This window comes from Bos indicus x Bos taurus, chromosome 13 (assembly GCF_003369695.1).
Source record: "Bos indicus x Bos taurus breed Angus x Brahman F1 hybrid chromosome 13, Bos_hybrid_MaternalHap_v2.0, whole genome shotgun sequence".
In the NCBI taxonomy this organism is placed as follows: domain Eukaryota; kingdom Metazoa; phylum Chordata; class Mammalia; order Artiodactyla; family Bovidae; genus Bos; species Bos indicus x Bos taurus.
Genome location: NC_040088.1, coordinates 45,210,181 through 45,226,764, shown reverse-complemented (window position 1 = coordinate 45,226,764; position 16,584 = coordinate 45,210,181). Strand labels below are relative to the sequence as shown.

Below are 16,584 nucleotides of genomic sequence, written 5' to 3'. Positions count from 1 at the left end.
CTCAACCTTTCTAGTCTCAGCTGCCTCCTTGATAACTTGTCCTGCAGAGGTGATGTGAAGGTTGACTGGGATAAAGCAAGTAAAACCTCCAGCACAGCATCTAAAATGTGGAAAGTGAGTAAATACTGCTGGACAGATTTGTTGTGTTTGCTGATTTTTCCTGGCGTGAATCCTCCCCCCATGGTGGATTTCAAACTGTCCACGTTACCTTACTGAACCTGAGCTGGTGCGACCCGGCTCTGGCCTCCGCTGATGGTTTCCAGAGGATGCAGACAAGACCGGCGGAGTCAGTGCCAAGAACGAGTGGCAGGAGAGATCGTGTTGGGGGTGGAATGAGGGGTGGTACCTCCTGAAGGTGATGGCATTTGGGGTGAGCTTTGAGGGGGTGGGAAGAGATGTGTGAAGATTTCCCAGGCGAGAGGGGCAGCTTGGGCAAAGGCCCAGGGCTGGGAGAGCCCCAGGCACATGGAAGACCCACCCCAGTCAGAGGTGGGGTACCCAGAGAAAGATGCTGGAAGATTTGATTGGAAAAGCACTTGAAAGCAGAGCTGAGGACTTAACTCACGTGGCAATGGGGAGCCACAGAGGCTTCTGTGCAGGGGCTGATGTGGTCCAGAGGATGAAGCAGGAGCAGGTGGAGGTGGCCCAGAGGCAGGGAGAGCCTGGATGGGAGGTGGGGGTGTGGGGGTCGAGGAGCAGCCCCAGCTGCCCAGCCAGGAGCTCATAGGAGGGACAGGCAGATGCAAAGGGTCATGTTAAACTCTGCTCCGAGGTTACAGCTGGGGATTTGCTGTTAGTTTCCTCTGAGCAATTGTTCTCCTAGAGAGATGAGAAATGCTAATGGCCATGTCCTGAAAACACTTGCATCTTCCAAACAAAGAATGAGGGGTCTCCAGTGCCCCCTGTAGGGGAGAACTTGCAGGGGAGGGGGCTTCTCCAAGGCCTCCCTGCACAAGGCCCAGCATCCTTCGAGGACCCTCTAAGTCTCAAGTTCCTCTTGGTCGCCTATCTCCATGGTAACAAAGGGAAGATAGGACAGGGAAATCTGAGTGTGTGATTTGTGTGGGAGATGCCTAGCAATCCTGGTCAGGTTGCGGGGTAGGGGGGACCCTTCAGCCCTATCATGCTCCATGCACCCTGCTGTTGTCCTAAATGAGGGTGGGCGTGAGGAGTCGTCAAAGACCCATATGCCTCTTACACTATGACATATTGTCCCCCTTAATCCTCACACACATCCTGTCTGGAAGTCGGTATTTATAGCTCCATTTTACAGATGGAGGAGCTGAGGCCCAAAGAGGGGAAGAGCTCCAGCAGGCAGGATGTGGGAGGGCAAGTGCTCTCCCATGCCCAGGGCTCCGCCTTGGGATGTCCAGCCTGTCCAGGGGCAGGAAACTTGCACCTATGCAATATCAGAAAGAGCAGAGAAGCCTTTCTGCGGTCATCTGCAACTCAACAGCCTGACGATGCTGGTCTGAAGAAGCCTTGGGGACCCTCGGGACAGCACATTGCACCTGTGTTCACCGCACAGAGGCAGCCCTTACAGTGACCCAGATGGAGACACCTCCATCCGTGAGTGTGTAACCAGAATAGAGCCCAGCCACCTCAGGAACAGACAGAGTTGAGCTCACATGAAACATGGGCCTCTCCCAAAGCCTTGATAGGGTTTTCTACAATGTCTTCTTGTTGTTCAGTCACTAAGTCATGTCCGACTCTTTGCAACCCCATGGACTGCAGAATGCCAGGCTTCCCTGGCGTTCCCAAACTATTTCCCAGAGCTTGCTCAAACTCATGTCCACTGAGTCCATGATGCCATCCAACCATCTCATCCTCTGTCTCCCCCCTCTCCTGCCCTCAATCTTTCCCAGCATCAGGGTCTTTTCCAATGAATCAGCTCTTCGCATCAGGTGGCCAAAGCACTGGAGCTTCAGCTTCAGCCTCAGTCCTTCCAATGAATATTCAAAGTTGATTTCCTTTAGGATTGACTGGTTTGATCCCTTGGTTCGCTATCCAAGGGACTCTCAAGAGTCTTCTTCGGCCCCAAAGTTCGAAAGCATCAAAAGTGACTAGAAGAGGCAAACACAGGAGAAGAAGGAGGGGGGCAGGGGTGAAGGAATATTCCAAACCCACAGCCCCCACCACCACATCTCCAAACATCCCTTCCCCACCTCTCTCCAAAGTCACACAGCACAGCGAGCTCTCCTCTCCACCCCCACCCACCACAGGCTCCATGGCCCTCTCTGCCTTCCTCCCTCACGCCCTCCTCCCCGCCCTGCTCTCCACTCCAAGCTCCTTCCTCCAGGAGGCTTTCCTCCGAGAGCAGCTCTAAGTGCTTTCTCTGGAAAATCGATTTAGCCTCTCGCATCTTCTAAATATCTCCTGCCCATCATCCCATGAACACACCGAGGCTGGGGGGAGGAAGGCCAGCCAAGGCTGAGGGGAAAATGTGTGTGTCACAGTCACTCATCACTCATCCTACCAGACGATGGGGAAGATCCTGGGCTGCCACTGAAGACACCTGGATGTCACCTCAGCTCCATCACTCAAGAAGTATGTGACCTCCAGTGGGACATTTAAACCTTGGACTTTGATTTAGAGTAGAAACTGGGAGCAGGGGCTCCTCCCCCTGGGATGAGAGATGCCATGAACTTTAAACCTGCCAGATCTGGGGCAGAGAAGTGAGAGATAGAATCATATCCCATCCTGGGGAAACAGACCCAAACAGAAGGATGCTTTCACAACACAGTTGGTTTGTGGTCCTCCAAAGCGCAGCAAAGGACACAGGACTCTAGAGAGACATGACGGCTGAAGGCGGTATGATCTGGGGGTGGATCCCTAACATGGGATGGGGGGAGGGCATCTATAAAGGACATTATGGGCACAACTGGAGTGTGTGCATGGATCACATAGCAGATCATCGTTTTGAGTCCATGTCCCATCTCATGAGTCTGATAAACTGTATAGAGGGTGTGTAAGAAGATGCCTTTGTGTTTGGGAGACACTCACTGAAGTATTGCCAGCCAAAACCCAGGACTCTCCAGCTTTTTCAAATGTTTCAGAAATTAATAATAGCCCAAGTGTATATGTGTATGAGTGTATATGATACATATGTACTATATATGGGCTTCCCTGGTGGCTCATATGGTAAAGAATCTGCATGCAATGCAGGAGACCTAGGTTCAATCCCTGAGTGGGGATGATCCCCTAGAGAAGTAAATGGCAACCCACTCCAGTGTTTTTGTTTGAAAAATCCCTTGGACAGAGGATCCTGGCAGGCCACCGTCCATCGGGTTATAAAGAGTCAGACACGACTGAGTGACTAACACACACATACTGTACTTATGTTTTATATATATATGGAGAGGACAGTGCCAAATGCTAACAATAGGAAATCTGATAATTTTTTAATCTTATTTTAATGACTTTACTATGGAAGCATTTCAAAGCAAAGAGTTAAAAAGCAAAACAACAGTGGTACACAGGAGTCCTGCGGTTATGAACTTCAAAATATCAAAGACACTTGTTACCCAGCTCTCATTCAACAAGGATTTGCTGAGCACCTGCTGTATATCAGACACTGCTAGGAACTGGGGCGTGGGGGAAAGAAGCCCGAGTCTAACGGCCAGACCAAGATCAGGAGTGCAGAGGGCTCTGCTGTGTACTCCCCCATCCTCCTTGGGCCCCAAGGCTCTCGTGCCCTGGGAGAGCTGGGGCCCACTGCTGGGAGGCCCTTCCCAGGAGCTGCCCACACCTGAAGGCATCTACTTTGGCACTCCCCTCCAGGAATCTGATGGCTGGTCATTTGGGGGTCCAGTTAAAGGCTGCTGGCCCCTTGTCTGGATTTGGGGTAACAATAAAGGACTCCCAGCTTCAGCTCTCCCACAGGGTCAGCCAGACCCCTGGGGAAACAGCACAGCAATTCAACTTCTCCCTTTGCCAAGAGCACATGACCGAAGATTCAGGGTTTGTGTCCAAGGAAACTGAGAACTCTAAAGTCCCAGCAGGAATCAAATGCCAGAGTCAGATCAGGCAAAGTCGAGGCGGGTTCTCAAAGGAACGATTGACAGAAGTGTGGGTGGGGTGTGGTGGGACCACACAGGACAAGGCAGTGAGCTGGGGCTGGGAGCAACCCGGCTGTGGTTACCCCTACAAGGGAAGTCCCCAGAGAGAGTGGTTGTATGGAGCAGGTCCTTCGGGGAGACACAGCCAGCCTGAGAGGGCCCTGCAGAGGGAGACCACTGCCCCCTCCATTCTCCCCACCTGGCCTGAGTCACTGCCCCCCCAGGGGCTCAGGGCACAGGGGATAGAGAAGGTGGGGGTGGATCTGGGGACAGGTGGAAAACAGGAAATGGCAACCCACTCCAGTATTCTTGCCTGGAGAATCCCATGTGCAGAGGAGCCTGGTGGGCTATAGTCCGTGGGTCGCAAAGAGCTGGACAGGACTGAGTAACTAACACTTTTACCATCACTTCAGGGCCCAATATTCCACCTTTGGATCTTATCCCTTTGAGAATCTGATGGGAGTTCTAAACTCTCCCAGGGAAATGGAACCTAAACACACACACAACTTTGCACCTAATTTTGAGAATTTCATGGATACTCCCCCAGGAAGGCAGTGCTATGCAGTGGTCCAAGTGGACCCTCAAATATGGGCTCTGGAAGGGAGGAGAAAAGCAGAAGAAAGGCAGGAGGTGCCAGTACCCTTATCCTACAAAGTTGGGAATCGAGAGTTACATCAGCAACTGTTGTTGGAAGAGGAGGTGCTCCTGCAGAAACCAGAAACAGTCTCAGAGAGTTCACACATTGGGAACAGGGACCTAAATGCTCATCTGAGCGACTGCGGGCTGAGTAGCTACTGTCTAATGACAGGGACTGAGGAATGGAGGTACAAGTTTGAGATCTGGAGTTTGGAGAGAAAAACATAAACTGGAACTATCTTCCAAAAGGTGTTGTCTCTCGGACAGTAGGAAAGCTCAGCAGGTGAGGTGCAGCTGTTTTCATGTTAACATTTTCTGATACGTCTGAGTTGTTGCCACATATGTGTGTGTGTGTATGTACTGTATATTACTTTGATAAATAAAAATAACTTTTATTTTAAAAGCCTTGCTTTGTGTCTGCCCTTGTCTCTACCCCTGCAGGTCCCCAAGGCAGGCAAACCCTGCATCCCTTCAGCAGGCTGGCTCACTCCCACCTGCAGAGCAGAAACAGCCCTGCTTCCGCCACCTAATTCTGTGTCATAAAAACCCAAAAATGCTGACTCAAAACAGTAATGCATTCTTTCTCACCATTCTGTGGATTGACCAGGTGGTTCTGGCTGGGATCTCAGGAGAGCTGTTGACCAGAAGCCTCTGTTGCTGTGTGTGTGCATGTGTGTGTATGTGTGTGTGTGTGCATATGGTGCGTGGTATGTGTGCATGGTATGTATGTGCATATAGTGTGTGGTGTGTGTGTATGGTGTGTGTGTGTGGGGTATATGTGTGTATGGTGTGTGTGTGCATATGGTGTGTGGTGTGTGTGTATGGTGTGTGTGTATGTATGGTGTATATGTGTATGGTGTGTGTGTATGGTGTGCGGTGTGTATGTGTGTGGTATATGTGTGTATGGTGTGTGTATGTATGGTGTGTGTGAGTGTATGGTGTTGGGGGGATATGTATGTATGGTGTATGTGTGCATATGGTGTGGTGTATGCATGTGTGTGTGTGCTGTGTGTGTGCATATGGTGTGTGGTGTGTGTGTGTGGTATATGTGTGTATGTGTGTGTGTGTTTGTTGGTGTGTGCATGTGTGGCAGGTGTGTGTATGCATGCTATGTGTGTGTGCATGCTATGTGTGTGTGCAGGCACAGCCACTCTGCACAAGTGTTTCCTGAATGTCTGTCCAGGTGCAACCTGCAAGGACTCAGGTTGAGGGTCCAGGTCCCAGCCTGTCTCTGTGACAGGGTGAGAAGGGAGGGGAAGGACCAGTGGCCAGATAAGCATCTTAGTGGGACTTCTGACTGTCTTTCGAGGCTTCTAGGCAAGAGAGTAACAGACATGACAGTCACACCCACTGAACTCCCCAGGTGGAGGTGTGGAGCCATCATTAGACAGGTCCGTGGGGTGTTGTCTCTGAAGGAGACATAGAAATCTGGAGCACACATTGCCTCCAGGAAGAGACAGAAAAGGAGAGAGACCCTTGAGTATGAATTCTTCTGTATCTTCTGGGTTTTATTTCATGTGAGCAGCTCTTCAAAAGCAGAACTTAAGATCGATCCTGGCAAAGTAGACAATAGTTCACCCGAGTTTCTTCATAAAGAGGAATCAGTCAAATCCAAATTGAAGAGAATTCTGCAAAACAAATGGGTTCCCTGGATGGCTCAGCAGGTAAAAAATCTGCCTGCAATGCAGGAGATGTGGGTTCAATCTCTGGATCAGGAAAATCCCTTAGAAAAGAAAATGGCAACCCACTCCAGTATTCTTACCTGGGAAATCCCATGGACAGAGGAGCCTGGCAGGCTACAATCCATGGGCTCGCAGAGTCAGACATGACTGAGCAACTAAGCATGCACGCACAACTGCCAAAGGAACAACCTGAACGCTTTAAAATTCCAGCGTCTGGAAAGACAAGGTGGGTAGGAGAAGGTTCAAATGAGAGGCAGGAGAGAAGACCCAGCAGTGGGGGGAGGTGATGGGCCTTATCTGGACCCTGGATCAAGAGGGAAAGGCCAGGATTAGGAAAACTGGCAAAATCTGAATATTGGCCTCAGAGAGAGACCAGATGTGCCTCTGTGTAAGATTCACTGGTGTGATAAGGGTTTTGTTCTTATAAAGGAGAATGTTCATGTCTTAGAATAGATGTGCAGACTTACCTGCACAAAATGTGCAACTTTCAAATAGTCCAGGGGAAAAAAAAAAACAAGAAGAAAAGAATGAAGGAAATGTTACTGATTTTTTTTGGACCAATGTCTGCGTTTCTATAGCGAGATAGAGTAAATGTGGCAAAACGTTAACTGGTGATGAATTTGACAGTTATTATTCTCACAGTTTTCTGTGGCTGAAAATTTTTTCAAATGAAAAGTCGGGGAAAATTAAGATGAACATAAAATAAAAATCCTTTTTAAACAATTGCTTATGAAAGGAAAAATTAACGAGTATTGGCAGATTCTAGAATGAATGTTGAAACTTTTCATATTTTAGTCAAAAACACATCCCTCCCCTGGACAGCAGTGGCCAGCTGACCCGCCCCCTCCTGCAGGTGACAGGACGCTCAGGCTTTCAGATGCCTTTTTAAAAACACTCACCCGGACTCCACACAAAGGGAGAAACAAATCACGGTAAAGGCGCTGAGGGAGCCGCACACTCAGAAAATTCTCCGTTCTTTGCAAGCATGTAGACGTTTCCAACAGTGCAATGACCTGACCTTTTTCACATGCCAAGCCAAAGTCATTTTTCTTTGAATAAGCTCAGATTTAGAACAAGAAAATTATCCAGGCGGCCTTTAAAGCACGAGTGTGATTGTGGGAGCTCCCAGCACCAGAGCAGCGAGAAGGGCCAGGTTGATGGTTGGTGACTTGGGTCCATTGGATCAGTGATGTCTCTCCTTCCACATGCAGGTGTTTGTCAGTTCACCACGAATTCAGAGTATGGACTGGCCACTACGCTGCATTTCTGGTAAAACTGGAAATAATAAGAAAGAAAACTCATTACCATTCATGGTCGCCCAGCAGTGAGTTGACCCTGATAGACGTCTGCAGAGGAGGGTGTTGATAGTACTAGGGGGCACCCAGGGAGAGGGGTCCTGGCTGGGCCAGTAGTGCCTGCAGAGGGGAAACCTGAGATGCAAAGAGGTGTGGAAAACTAGGGGTGCTGAGAACAAGGTCTTGAATTTGACTCTGGGTATTCAGATTCGGGATCCAATCCTGAGCTGGCACAGTCTCTCCAAGCCTTATCACCTTCATCCCTAAACCGGGCGGGTGAGGAGCCACCAAGAGGTGTGCTCTGAAGATAAAGAGAGGGGAAAGCTCTGAAGCCCCTGGGTGTGGATGAGCACAGACCAGACCTGGACATGCTCCACGGGGACTAGACCTGGGGTTCCTCCATCACTGCTCAGGGGCGAGTGGAAGGTATGCTTTGTGGCCCTGGGGGGAGAGTGGGGAAGGTGGGACCAAGGAGCCACCCTCCAAGGAGAAAAGAGATGCCTCATGAACTGCAGGGCTTCTGCTTCCATGAGTGGAATTTGCAAGTTTGGATTCTGAACTGAACCCCTCAAGAAAACGGGGCTGAGACTAAGGCAGGATCTGTCACCCACCTCCCCACCAACTCCCCACTAAATATGTGCCGAAGAAAGCGGTTTTATAGTTATATCCATGGAGAAAAGAGGGAGCCTTCAGAAGAGCCTGATTCACTGGGACAACTGGGCGGCCACCTGGGAAAAATAAAGCAGGATCCCCACCTTACTCCTCAGCCCGAAATAGACACAAGCAAAGATGCTCGGCACCGCTATTCATCAGAGAGATGCAAATCAAAACCGCAATGAGATGTCAGCTCACACCTGTCAGAACGGCCACCAGCAGAAAGACCACAGATAACAGATGCTGCCGACACTGTGCAGGAAAGGGAATACTCATACTCTGCTGCTGGCAATGGAAAAAGAGGCAGCCACTATGGAAAACATGCGGAGGTTCCTCAAAAAATCAAAAATAGAATTACCATATGAGCCAGCAATACTACTCCTGGGTTGTCTTGAAGAAAACAAAATATTAATTTGAAATATTATTTAATTTGAAATATTTGTTATATGCACCCCTATGTTCACTGCAGCATTATTTGCAATAGCCAAGATATGGAAGTAACCTAAGTGCCTACCAGTATATGAATGGATACTGATTAGTTTTTATATATGGATACAGTTTAGGTTATATATATATACACACACACACACACACACACACACACACGGAATATTAGTCATTAAAAAGAAGTTAATCTTGCCATTTACAACAACACAGATAAATCTAGAGTGTTTTATGCTAAGTGAAATAAGTCAGACAGAGAGGGACAAATACTGCACATGGTATTTTCATTATATGTGGAATCTAACAAACAAAACGGAAACAGACTCATAAATACAAAGAAGAAACAGGTGGTCACCAACAGGTCAGGGGTTGAGTAAAATAGCTGAAGGAGATGAAGAGCCACAAACTTCCAATTACAAAATAAATAATTCACAGGGATGTGGTTTACAGCTAACAGAATACAGTATTAAATACTAATTTTTATGTATGGTGACAGATGGTTACTAGAATTATTGCTATGATCATTTCATAATGCATTTGATTGTCAAATTACTATGTAGTACATCTGACACTAACATAATATTGTTCATCAACTACACTTCAATAAATTAATAAGTACATAAATAAATAAATTCCAGATGGGTCAGAAATTTAAACATTAAAACAAACCATATAAGCATTAGGAAAAATGGAATAAGTTTTTAAAATAAGCTCAGAGTGGGAAAGATTTTTCTCAGCAAAACAAAATTTGGAAGGCATTTTTTAAAGTAATAAATTTAATTATATTAAAAACTTAAATTCAAGTGTCTAATAAAAGTCCAATTATAAACAAAATACAAAGAGATTTACAACTTGAGGGTTGGCAAAGGTCAATTTCCTTAATATATAAAGCACTTCTAGATATCAATTAAAAAAAACCCAACTGAAGTGAAGTGAAAGTTGCTGTCATGTCCGACTCTTTGCAACCCCATGGACTGTAGCCCAGCAGGTTCCGCTGTCCATGGGATTCTCCAGGCAAGAATACTGGAGTGGGTAGCCATTCCCTTCTCCAGGGGATCTTCCCAACCCAGGGATCGAACCCAGGTCTCCCACATTGCAGGCAGATTCTTTACCATCTGAACCACCAGGGAAGTCCAGAAAAAGGCCAACAACCTAATTTAAAAAAAAAAAAAAAACGAGATAGGGAATGCCCTGGTGGTCCAATGTTTAAGACTCCGTGTTTCCACTGCAGGGAGCATGGGTTCAATCCCTGGTCCAGGAACTAAGATCCTACATGTTAGGTGGTACAGCCAAAAAAAAAAAAAAAAAAGACGGGAAAGGTTAGAAAAGAACTTATAGAAATGGGAATAAAGGGTCTTTGAACATAATGAGAATATGCTTTAACCGCACTGGTATAAAGAAGAATTATAATGACTACTACATACCAATTACTTTTAGCTCCTGGGCTGGCAAATATCAAAAAGTTTGACGGCCCTCTGTGTTGGTGAGGGTGTAGAGAAACAGAAGCTCTCAAATACTGTTGATGGGACTTAAGAAATCAGTACAGTCGCCCTTTAGAGGGCATTTTGACAATATTTATCAAAACTAAAAATGCACATATCTTTTGGCCAAAAACACCACTGCCAGGATTTATCCTGCAGACACACAGGCACTTGCGCCAAGCAGTCTAACTGCAAAGATAAAGATGCTCACTGTGGCTTAGAGAGATAGCAAGATTGGGAGCAACCCAAAGGCCTGGAAATAAAGAATTGGTTAAATAAATATACAATGCTACAAGGGATACTAACAGCCACTTTTTAAAATGAAGAAGCACTTTCCGTGCCCATACAAAACTATCTCCAAAATATATTAAATGAATTTATATACAGTTGCCCCTCCCACAGTGGGATTGTGTTCAGGCCCCCACCCCACCTTCAGCCACACTCCAAAATCCTCAGATGCTCAAGTTCCTCATATAAAATGGTGTAGTGTTTGCATATGATAGACCTCCATCCTCCCATAAACTTTAAATCATCTCTAGATTACCTACAATACCTAATACAATGCTGGCCCACACAGCAAATCCAGGTTTTGCTTTTTGGAACTTTCTGGAATTTGGGGGGAGGAATTTTTTTTTAATTTATTTATTTTTAATTGAAAAGTGAAAGTCCCTCAGTCGTGTCCAGCTCTTTGGGACCCCATGGACTATACAGTTCATGGAATTCTCCAGGCCAGAATACTGGAGTGGGTAGCCTTTTCCTTCTCCAGGAGATCTTCCCAACCCAGGGATCCAACCCAGGTATCCTGCATTGCAGGCGAATTCTTTACCAGCTGAGCCACCAGGGAAGCCCAAGAATACTGGAGTGGGTAGACTATCCCTTCTCCAGCAGATCTTCCCAACTCAGGAATCAAACTGGGATCTCCTGCATTGCTGGCCAATGCTTTACCAACTGAGCTATCAGGGAACCCCTTTTAATTGAAAGATGATTGCTTCACAGTATTGTGTTGGTTTCTGCCAAACATCAACATGAATCAGCCATAGGTATACCTATGTCCCCTCCCTTTTCCTCCCTCCATCTTCCTCCCCATCCCACCCCTCTAGGTTGTTACAGAGCTCCCATTTGAGTTCAGCAAATTCCCATTGGCTATCTATTTTACATACGGTAATGTATGTTTCCATGTTACACTCTCCATATATTCTACCCTCTCTTTCCTCCTTTGGGGGAATATTTTTGATCCACGATTTATTGAACCCATAGTGTGAAACCTGCAGATAGGAAAGGCTGACTGTGTGTGTGTGTGTGTGCGCGTGTGTGCCCTGCATATATTTATATGTACATACAAATGTATATAATCTATATTATACATTTGTACACACCTTGCACAAAATATACACATATATATGCTTGCAGGGACTACCTCTGGAAGACGCACAGGTAGTGGTTCTCTCTAGAGAAGAAGAAGGGATAGAGGGGTGAAGACACTTATGTTTCATGTGTGATTATACTAACATGTAGATGTTTTACCTATTTTGAAAAATAACACACTTTACACTTGGGTAGATCAGCCACGTCTTCCTCGTGGACAAGTTCAATCCCTCAAGACAAAAACCAGACTCCTAGGGGACCCCAAAGGTGATGCAGGCTTGGAAATGGAGAGACCCATTGGAGGGCCCAGTGCACCCCGCTGCTCTAGGCTGGAGCCAGCCCCAAGCCCAGGGAACATGCTTCTGGCAAACTGGCCAGGCAGAGAGAGAGGGCGTGGGGAGAGGGGTGGTGGGCTCTCCTAGGCCAGAAGCCAGTCACCTCCAAGAGAAGAATGAAGAAGGAGGCAGGGCCAGGACGAGACTCAAGGAGGTGGCTGGGTTGGGGAGGGCCGCTGAGAGGGGCCTGGCTCAGCCCAGGGTGGGGTGGAGGTGCAGAGAGCTCCTTCTCAGACAAAGACTTGGGCCCAGCAGGCTCTGAGCAACTTGAAGGTCCCACAAGGCTGGAAACAGCCCCCCAACCCCAGAGCCACATTTCCGCCCAGAACTCGGCCTGTGTTCGCGGCCACCACACAGGCTGGACTGAGTCAAGGAATTCCAAGAACAGTTGGCTCCCGCACTACCAGGCGACCCCCCACCAGATGTGCGGTTGAGCTGGACTTGGGTCTGCACTCTGTAACATCAGCCGTTTTTCTGCACCCAGGTTTTCCCCTCTATGTCTCAGTTAAGTGTTCCTTTTGGAAACTTTCAGCCCTTTTATGGCATAGTTAAGGGGAGAGGAATTTTTCCAGAACTCAAAAGACGCTGGTTTAGCTGGGTTGGGAGGAGAGGGCGATTTAGGGGAGAAGAGCCGAAGCAGCTGTGGCTGGGGTGAGGGTGGAGGGACAACATGAGACCTTGGGGAGCGGGGTACTGGGCTCCTCTGGGCCTGGGCCACCTGTCCCAGGGGCCACGGGTGCTGAGTCTCGACGGCCTCCACACATTACAGCTCTCAGCCTTTGGTCCTCCGGTACCTCTCATCACCCCGCAAGTCTCCTGCCCTGGCACTGTCAACACTCAACACACATGTTCAAACGTGCCCTGCCAGCCCCGGGCCCCCGTGGTTCCCTTCCTCCCCACAGCTTGCCTTCACCTCTCTCCAGCGACACCAGAGAGAAAAACTGCTGGGAAAAAGAACTTTCTGGAATCCACCCCAGCTAAAGTTGCTAAGGCAACTCAGAGGAGAGCAAGTAAACTCCACGGAGGCCACTAATCCACCCAACTCCAGGGACTTGCAGGGACTTCTGGGGGTCTTTGGAGCCCCGTCCAGTCTGCCCACTCAGACCCCCTCGGCCCAGCCCTCTATGAGGCGTCTGCTTTCTCCACTCTGTCCTCTTCCTCCCATGGCTTGTTGATTTCCTGCCAAACCATTTCCCTCCTGGCTCCAAACTTCTGTCGGGAAAGAAATGAAATCAGCACTTGGAGGGCTGGAAGGGGAAAAACAGCTGCTTCTAACAAAGTGGGGTGGGGGAGGGGCTGACGAGCAGCTGGATCCTGGTGGAAAAGGAAGTGTCTGGTGGGGGCGCCGAGCTCATAGCCGGAGGGGCAAACTCACAGCCCAGCGGGCACCAGGATGGAGGCTTCCTATGGGCGTCTTGGGCTGCAGTCTTCAGACGCAAACATATCTCATGTCCACATTAACCGTCCTCGGCTGTGTGTTTCCCTCCACTTGATAGATGTGAGTCCAACATCTTTCCTCTTGACTCTCCTATGAAGAAAAATTATAGTGCATGTGTTTGGAACATGATAGAGAACAGTGGAGGATGTGGTATCAGGACCCTCCACTAATATTGATCAGCACAGGAAGACACGGTGGCCTCCACCAATTGTGGCCACGTGGAACGTGGGCCTCTGATAATAAATCTGACCTAGAGACCCAGATTCTTGTGCACAAATCGCCTAAGATTTAAATGTTGGCAACTAGCTTCCCTGGTGGCTCAGACGGTAAAGAATTTGCCTGCAATGCAGGAGACCTGGGTTCGATCCCTGGGTCGGAAAGATCCCTTAGAGAAGGGAATGGACTCTGGTATTCTTGTCTGGAGAACTCTGTGGACAGAGGAGCCTGGTGGGTTTCAGTCCAGGGGGTCACAAAGAGTCAGACACAACTAAGCGACTAACAATGAGTGCAGAGGGCTTAAGGCACTGGCAGACCAGCTCACTGGGGGCTGAGCAAAATTAATGTGAGAGCTGGGCTCACAGGTCAGAGGCAGAGACCCTGCTTTATGGGTGAAAGCTGATGAGTGGACTTGGCTGATCAAGCCACCATGGCCTGGAGTGGGCAATGCCCGGGGCCCCACCCACCCCTTGGGTCTCCTTATAACAGCTTGTATCGCTGACTCCTCCCCACTCAAAAGGGCTTTTGCTCTCCAGAGAGTGCCCCTGAGGTTCGTCCTTGAAAGGCTGCCCGCTTGCCACAGAGTTTCCTTGCCTGGAGACGGTGAACCCAGAGCACTGGAGCTTCACAGTCTTCTTGCACACCCCACTCATCCACCATCTTTGGTGAAGGACTAACAGGAGTATGGACATTCGGCCCTCTTGCCTCGAGTCAGGATAACCCTGAGCATTCCTCACGCTCCAGAGGTCCCAAGGCTAACACACCCTCTGCGGGACTCTGCCTAAAATTGCTCCCGCTGTGGCCTTCCCTCTGTCCTGACCTGCTTTCTCCACTCCCTTCGAAGTTTCTCCTGGGAGAACCTCCTTAATAAACCACAGGCACATGAGCCCTTGTCCCAGGATCTGTTCTGGAGGCCCCTCCCGTAGACACAGCCAGGCTAACAGACAACTCCGCCCACAGTGGAAAAAAGAAGTTTGCCAGGAGCTGAAACCACAGTCAGAGAGCCTCAGAACTGTCAAAGGACACTGCCTTTTCTGAGAATCAGCTTAGGGTGCTCAGGGCTCCCGCAAGCCCTCTACTCTCCTGTCCCACCCCACCCCTTCCTCTGCAGGTCACCCTTCTTTTACCTTGTGGTTGCTCCCAAAGCTCCCCCTCCCCCAGGTCCACCCCCCACCACCTGGCAGCCATGCAGACTGTATGTCTGACCCCACCCTAGGCCCGGGGGTGGGACTTGACTGGTAAAAGCCAATTTCAGTAAGTCCCAGCCCTGTCGCATAGTGGCTGGTACAAATAACCCACCTGGAAGTCATTTAGAAAACAAAAAAAAAATTCCCAGGGAATGTTTTGGGGAGTGGGGCACAACTAACTCAGTTATCTTGAAGATGGAAATTCTAGAAGACAGATGCAACCTTGATATGAAGGCTTGGAAAATGAGGGAAGTAGGTGAGAATAGGGGTTAGGGTTAGCAGCCAGACTGGATGGTTGTGATGGACTCTATGGCTTCCCTGGTGGCTCAGTGGTAAAGAACCCATCTGTCAATGCAGGAGATGCAGGAGACACAGGTTCGATTCCTGGGTCAGGAAGATTCCCTGGAGAAGGGAATGGCAAGCGACTCCAGTATTTTCGCTTGGGAAAATCCCATGGACAGAGGAGCCTGGTGGGCTACAGTCCATGGGGTCGCAAACAGTCAGACGTGACTGAGCAGGCACTCACACACAGAAGAGGTTGGATGAGAAAATGGAAGAGAAAGGAGGACAGAGACCAAACCTGGTGTCTGTTGGTTGCAACCAAAAGCACCTAGGAAGTGAAGGAAGTCAGTTAGTGCTGTGGGCAGCTGGGACACCCAGGACAGAGGTGACCACCAGAGAGAGGCAAGGGCCTCGGAGTTACCCCAACAAGGGGGAAGGGACCTGGGGCATTTACCCATCAACTCCCACCAGCCAGAGCAGCAGGGCTCCGGCTCCTGGGGCCTCCCACTAGAATCCTCGGAGGACATTTTTTTCAAACTCACGATGCCTGGGTCCATGTCCAGAGATCCTGGGTTCACGAGCCCCAGTGCTAGGGCTGGAGAAAGCTCCCCAAGGAATCCATGTGCACAGTACGGCTTGGGAAGCCCCAGTCTCACTGACTTCTCGGATCCCCTGGAGCCTGCAGGCTTAGGGCCTCCCTCAGTAAGTTCAGCTGAGGATGGAAACCCTGGGAAAGCCGCCAGTGCAGCTGGAGATAAATCACTCACGGGCCGGGACCGTAGCCGGTGGAGGCTTGAGAAGAGAGGGTTCTGGCCTTCACTCCACTGTTTGCGCTCCCGTGACCAGAACGGAGCCCGACCCACAGACGTTCTTTTCAGGAGGAAAGAAAAAAAGTCAAACATATTTTCTGAGGTTTAATTTCCTCCCAGTGTCCTGAGGAAACCTTCCTAAAGCTCAGGCACCCTCAACTGAGTCTCCAGTATAACATCAAAGACTTTGAAATCGATACCCAGTGTGATTTTGCTAAAGTAAATAAAAACCAGGGGAGGAGGAAAATTAAAAAGAGCCTGGGTCTAGGAGAGGCTGAACCTCCACCAAGAAGGTGAAAAAAAGAGGCTGGTTGGGGTAGGGGAGGGAGCAGAATTCTGAGAGTTTCAAATTCAGGGAAAGGATTGCCAGATTCAGCAAATAAAAAAAGCCTCGTTCAATCAAAAACTGGATGCCTAGTTCAATTTGAATTGCAGATGAACACTGAATAATTCTTTCAGTGTAGAAGTGTGTCCTATGCAATAGGGGGCATATTTATATTAAATATTGCATGGGGCAAATATTAAAAGTTGCATGCATTCCCTATCTGAAATTCAAACTTAACTAGGCATCCTGATTTTATCTGGCAACCTACAGGTGAGTAGATAAGTCTCAACTGATTGTGCTGTGCTGTTGTGTCTGACTCTTTGTGACTCCGTGGGCCATAGCCTGCCACGCTCCTCTGTCCATGGGATTCTCCAGGC

At 48.8% G+C, this 16,584-nt stretch overlaps 1 long non-coding RNA gene across 1 annotated transcript; it reads right to left on the bottom strand.

The window, feature by feature from the left end:
* Window positions 1-5,767: 5,767 nt before the first annotated feature.
* On the bottom strand, window positions 5,768-16,040 carry LOC113903490. The gene is made up of 5 exons (XR_003514141.1): window positions 15,616-16,040; window positions 13,326-13,478; window positions 7,276-7,651; window positions 6,457-6,589; window positions 5,768-6,322 (listed from the first exon to the last, which is right to left on the bottom strand). It is a non-coding gene; the product is annotated as an uncharacterized LOC113903490 (long non-coding RNA).
* Window positions 16,041-16,584: the final 544 nt, after the last annotated feature.